Source organism: Tamandua tetradactyla, chromosome X, assembly GCF_023851605.1.
Source record: "Tamandua tetradactyla isolate mTamTet1 chromosome X, mTamTet1.pri, whole genome shotgun sequence".
Classification (NCBI taxonomy): domain Eukaryota; kingdom Metazoa; phylum Chordata; class Mammalia; order Pilosa; family Myrmecophagidae; genus Tamandua; species Tamandua tetradactyla.
In genome coordinates, this window is record NC_135353.1 from 96665728 (window position 1) to 96672152 (window position 6425).

The following is a 6425-nucleotide window of genomic DNA, read 5'->3' on the forward strand; positions in this document are numbered from 1 at the left end:
GGTGAAAGGACTCCCTTTATATTTCTTATTGTTTTTTTTAATATAAACATTTATGGCAATAAATTTCTCTCTTAGCACTGTCTTTGCTGTGTTTCATAATTTTCACGTGTTTTCATTTTCATTTGCCTCAAGATATTCACTAATTTCTCTTGTAATTTCCTCCATGACCCACTGGTTGTGTATGAGTGTGTTGTTTAGCCTCCATATATTTGTGAATTTTCTGATGCTGTGCCTGTATTTTAATCTCCAACTTTAAACTATGGTCTGACAATGTGCTTTGTATAATTTCACAATTTTAAAATTTATTGAGCCTTGCTTTGTCATTCAGCATAAGATCTACCCTTGAAGATGATCCATGAGCAGTTGAGACATATGAAGTAAAAGGTGCTATTAGGTTGCTTCGTTTTCACGACTGTGGGCCTGAACTCCCTGAAGGAAGGCAACCACTTTCGCCGGACCACGTCACCCTTTTCTTGGGGAAGAAACAACCTTTAGGAAATTATCCCCATTCATGTGACTAGTTACTTTGTCTCTTGGACAGGACTTAATTCAACCCTTGCCTACAGCAGTGCTGAAGCCAGAGAGTGCTTGCAGTTCCATATGAGCTATTAAGAAATTTAAAAAGAGAGGAAAAAAGTCTATTTAGAGTTGGACCAGAGCTCCCTGAGTTTGCCAAGCAAGAGCTGGAGTTGGTATACATATCTATGTGTCCCTAGGCTCTACGTACCCTCTATTCTAGGGGACCAACCCTTTTCCAGAATTTTGTTCTGTCCACCACACAATGCTTTATTGTTTTTTGATCATCTGCACCTCCTCTCTGCTGTGGCAAAAAATCCCAGATCCTTTATTACTTATCCCAGGGGCTCAGGGCTGTTTAAAGCAGACTGAATTTGTTAATTCTGCGATTGAAGCTTGGTTGAGCTATCTTTCTTCGGTCTAGTAAGGTCTTTTCATTTTTCCCTCGTGAAGCAGCCGTCTATGCCAGTGATTAGGAAACACAGTTCTGAATGTGATCTCAGCTGTTCCACCCATTCCAGACTGGTGTACCTTGTGTGTCCTGTCACTAATGCCTCCCAAACAGTTCTTCCATTCAGTTCCTGGCTATTTCCTATCTACCCTGGAGGACGAACTAAATTCCACCCCTCAGTACAATGTTTTAACGCCCCACTCTAGGATAGGTCTCTTGGTTGACAATTTCCCTAAACTTTTGTTTGTGAAAATTTTAAACTCTCCCTAACTTTGAAGAACAATGCAGCGGGATAAACAACTCTTGACTGGAAGTATTTCTTTCAGGAACTTAGATACATCTTACCACTGCCTTCTGACCTCCATGGTGCTATTGAGTAGTTCAAACTCACTCTTATGGGGATTCCATTGTATGCAGTGAATAACTTTTCTCTAGCTTCTTTCAGGACTTTCAGCTTCTCCTTAATGTTTGACAGTCATATTAGTTTGAGCCTTGGATACAGATCTATTTGGATTTATTCCATTTAGGGTTCATTGGGCATCTTTGATCTGCATATTTAGGTCTTCTATAAAGGTTGGGATATTTTCCCCAATTATCTCTTCAATTTATTTTCACAGCCCTTTTCTCTTCTTCTAGGACAATTTTTATATTTGTATGCTTCATTTTGTTCAACATTTCTGATATTCAATTCCATTTTGTCCATTTTTCTTGCCATTTGTTCTTTTGTGCACTTGAATTCAAATTGTCCTGTCTTCTAGTTTGCTTATACCTTTTTCTCTCTCTCTCATTAAACTTTGTTTTAATGGAACTCAAAATCCTATGACAGATTTTTGGTCATTGTTTCCATTTAAAAAGCACTGCCTTTGGGTGGGCCATGGAAGCTCAGCAGGCAGAGTTCTCACCTGCCATGCCGGAAACCCAGGTTCGATTCCTGGTGCCTGCCCATGGGAAAAAAAAAATAAAGAAAAAATATAAAGTACTATCTTTAAAAACTAATAACTTAAAACTGTCACACGAAAACAAATGGTCATTTTTCAAAACTGCTTTGCTACCAGAACACAAGTTTCATGAAAAACATCGCTATATCTTTTGGAAATATAGATTTGGGCAAGTCCACCACAAGGTCATTTATTCTTTCTTCCATTTCTTCAAATCTGCTATTGTGTGTATCTGGTATATTTTTAATATGGCCTACAGTATCTTTCATCACCGTGAGATCTAGTATTTCTATAGTTTCAAAATTTCTTTAAATATGATTTAATACATATCACCATTTCCATTTGTACTCAGTGTACTGTTTTTACATTAAGACAAGACACCCTAAAAGAAAACAAAAAATACATATGGAAAATTAATGTACTCTCCAGTTCCAGTTTGCTAGAGATTTTTCTGTTGAAGCTCAAGACTAATTCTATCATAAAGTAAAAAGGACCCTGCTGCCTCAGAACTGTTGCCATGTTAAGATTTTTTGTTTCCCTTGGATCAATCGGTTTATTTTAGGTGATATTTTTTCTACTTAAAATGAATGTTTTCTTACAAATCTGATATGCAAATTTTGATGGCAAACATTTGGAGAGGTAGCTGTTGATTTAAAAATCTTTGAATTCAGAAAATTGTTATATTTGGGTTTTAAAAAGGGACTTTATTAAGCTGCACGTTTACAGTTCTAAGGCTGTGAAAATGTCCAAATTAAGGCATCCAGAGAACGTTACCTTAACTCTAAACAAAGGGACAGTGAAGTTCAGGATTTCTCTCTCAGATAAGATGGAACATGGTGAGTCTGCGAGCTATCACTCATTTCATAAGGCTTCCCCAAGGGCATTTTCTTTCTGCATCTCCAAATGTCTCTAATTGTGTGGGCTCTGATGGCACTGAGTTTTCTTCAAAATGTTTTATATATATATATATGTTTTCACTGACACATCTTTACACAGATACATCCGTTACATGGTATATAATTAATGGCTCAAAATATCATGACATAGTTGTGTATTCATCACCATGATCATTTTTAGGACCCCAGAAAAAGAAAACATTCATACATCCCATACCCCTTAACCCTTCCTCTCACAAACCACTAGAATTTCATCCTACCCAATTTACTTCAAGTCTTATCCCCGCTATATTTATTTTTTCATCGATGGTTTTACTCATTTGTCCATACTCTGGCCTGAGAAATTTTTTTAAAACATATTTCACAAAAGGAAGCTTTAATGTTTTTATTTAGGAAAATCTAACTTGAAGCTATAAAAGGTTCAATTGAAAGCATCCTTTTTTCAATAATTTTCATATAAGGGACTACAAACATGCAGTTTTAAGTAGCCAATTTGCATTATCAAGAAAGATATGGGATGTTCTTTTTTCTCCCCTCAACCAAAGAAGTGGAGAATATTGCAAACCTTAGAAACCCCACTGGCTTTCATCAGAAAAACCACAAAACAAAGGTAGCATAGACGTGAAATTATTTCTTCTTTATGTTCTAGAACGCAGAAGTTTGGGTGCTCTAGCTTTACAAGGAAAAGTTGCACAGGCAGACAAAAGCTTACAGTAAATACACACCAAAACAGGGATCTAAGTGAAGTTGTCCCTGATTGGTTACAGAACTAAGACAAATTTGAAATGGAGTAAAAAACAAACACACTTTGTCACATTTACAGGAATCTCAAATCTTTTGTATCTCATACTGATAGGTAGTTTTCCTACACATTGCCAATAGCTTCAGTATTTAGAGAATAAAGAGTATTTTTGATAAACTAAAAAGATCTCCATTGCTGATTTTGACAATGCCTGGAAATCAGCAAATCCATCTCCAAATTATTTACCTCTGAAAACAGAAGCAAAGGGGTCTGCGGCTGAATCATTTATTGAAACAACTATTCAATCAGGAGCAAAAGAACCATTGTGCTTGAATGTCTCTACTGACATATTACTGGTATTGCTGGCTGTACTGAAAGAGTCAGGTTTTGGAGTGGTAAAAGGACCAGTAGAAGACTGCTTGAAGAAACATGCAAATGGACCTAAACCTTTGAAAAGGATCACCTCCAACTGGATTAATTTTCCCAAAAGGATTATCCTAGAAAGGATCACTACCCAAAAAAGGATCACACTGAAAAAAATCCAAGTTTGTATCTGCAGTGGAACTGTCAGTGACCTTGATTCTACACTAAAACGATCTTCCTCTTTTGAATGTTTGCCAGCCTTAAATTCAGAACCAAGTATTTCATTAGTAGCTGCACTCAACCACTTCTTTTTCATCAGATGCATCAAAAGGTGGTATTTCATAAATTTAGATTGAAATACTAGTGATCAATGAAAGGGAGGGGTATGGGGTAGGGTATGTATGAATTTTTTCGTTTTCTTTTTATTTCTTTTTCTGCAAATGTTCCAAGAAATTATCATGATGATGAATATGGAACTATATGATGATATTGTGAATTACTGATTATATATGTAGAATGGAATGATCAAAAGTTAAGAATGTTCGCATTTGGTGTTTTTTTGGGTATTTAAAAAAATTAAAAATTAATAAAAAAAGAAAAGGTGGTGTTTCAGAACTCTTTCTTGCTGGAGATTCCTGATATATGGGTTCAGACTCTAGATTGCTCTGCCCTTCAGCATGCTCATTAAGGTTGGCTATTTCACTGCAGCTAGTGCCAAGGCTGCAATAATCTGTAGTGCCATTTAGAAGGATGTTGTGTGGGCTAGGTGCCAATTTAATTAATTATGGTTTTCCAGCTCTTTCATTTCTATCAGTTTCACTTACATTGAACTCATTTCCTATTTTTAACTTTACAGGTGTTATTTAAGTGGTCCACACTGAGCCTTCCCTGACTCCACGCACTCCTTTAAATGTTTTTTCTGTAGATCTCAACCTGTGAAGAACTAGCTTTGGTTAGTTCTTGATAGGTGGCGATCTGTGATTCTTGACCAGTTAATTCAGCTTTCAAAGAGATCAGCTGGGCCTCCTCACTACATTTCTGACTTAAGTTGCTCCTCCAGCTGGGCTTTCTCATCCAGTCCATTAATTATTTCAAATTCTTCTTGATGCTCTTCTAGTGTTTCTTGGATATCTTTTTACACCATTAACCAAACCAATTAAGTTTAGGAGAGTGGTATGACTAGTTGTTCCAGATTCTGTGTCTCCAGTGTTTTAATTAGGTTATTTTGCTGGGCCATGTCTGCATTCAACTTCATGTTCTTTGTGATTTTCTATTACCGTTGGGTAACAGAAAATCACAAAATTGATTTTCTTCACTAGTCCAAGGTTTTGCATTTACTTCCATTTCTGCTGGTCTCTATTTGCACTTAGTTTGTCAGTAATTCCCTGCCAAACCAAGGCGCAGACCTCAGAGGATGTGACTCTACTGGAGGACTTTTTAAGATAGGCTGACAGGCAGTTTGCAAGACTGCATTTTCCCATTCTTTCAAAAAGATGGCACTCTTAGGCAACCTCTTACCCTAAGGCCCACCTTTTCTTGACTGTGGCAGCCAGCAAAGCTGGAGACCCGGTGCAATTCCACCCAGGGCCATGAATCCTGGTATACAACTGAAAGCTGGAACCTCAGGGACTGGGGCTTGATCAGTGTGCACTTCAATGGAGATTCTACTTTGTGTACCCAATGGGACCAGTAACCTACAGGCTCCTGCTCACAATGACCTTGGGCTGTAGTATGGGGTATTTCGGCTACTCTGTCCAGGCAACCCTGAAATGCCTGGTGGCCAGTCACAGGGCACATTATCTGTTGGGTAGCACATAGTTGGGCATACTTCCTTTTCCTGGCCTCTCTGTCCATGCTGAGGGTTCTGGATGTCTGCAGGATAAGCGGAGTGGGAATGGGGCAAGTTTCTTTCACCAGCCAGTTGTCAAACCAGCTCCTCTACACCTCCTCCTCCTACCAGAGAGAGGGCCCCTCAGTCCCTGCCAGAAAACCAGGTGCCCACATCACCCTGTCTCAGGAGCTAGAAGGCACTTGCACTGCTATAGAGAAAGTAAGTCTAGTGGCATCCAGGTTTTCCATGGGAGCTACTGCTGCAGAACTGTGAGCACAGATCTCCAAGAGTTGTGGGGATATGCTGGAGAGCAAGAGCATTCCCTCTTTCAGAACCCACACTATCCTGAATGTCATGCTTATCCCCAGTGAGGTAACAACCAAGCACACTTACCTCATTCTCACTATGGCAATTTCTCTGCTTCTGTTCTGCAGGGCCTACCTATACAGTGTAGAAGACCCTGTCTGGTCACATGCGTTCTGGAACAGAGGTCCCAATCATTTTTCTCCATTAAATTGTCCTATGGAGCAGGGGAAAATCGAACCTATCCAATTCAATGTTCCTGGAAGTCTTTTTACTTCATGTCTGTACTTTTTTTTCTTTTCAAGACTTAGACATGCATATTCATGCCTCATGCTATGTTTGGGAAGTTCGTGATTATTACTTCTTTGAATATTCCCTATGCCTC

At 38.5% G+C, this 6425-nt stretch overlaps 2 pseudogenes; both read right to left on the reverse strand.

Annotated features, from left to right (window-relative positions):
* Nucleotides 1-3685: 3685 nt before the first annotated feature.
* Nucleotides 3686-4250, reverse strand: LOC143671953 (epidermal growth factor receptor substrate 15 pseudogene; annotated as a pseudogene).
* A 159-nt stretch (nt 4251-4409) lies between these two features.
* Nucleotides 4410-5760, reverse strand: LOC143671954 (uncharacterized; annotated as a pseudogene).
* Between the last annotated feature and the right edge of the window lie 665 nt (nt 5761-6425).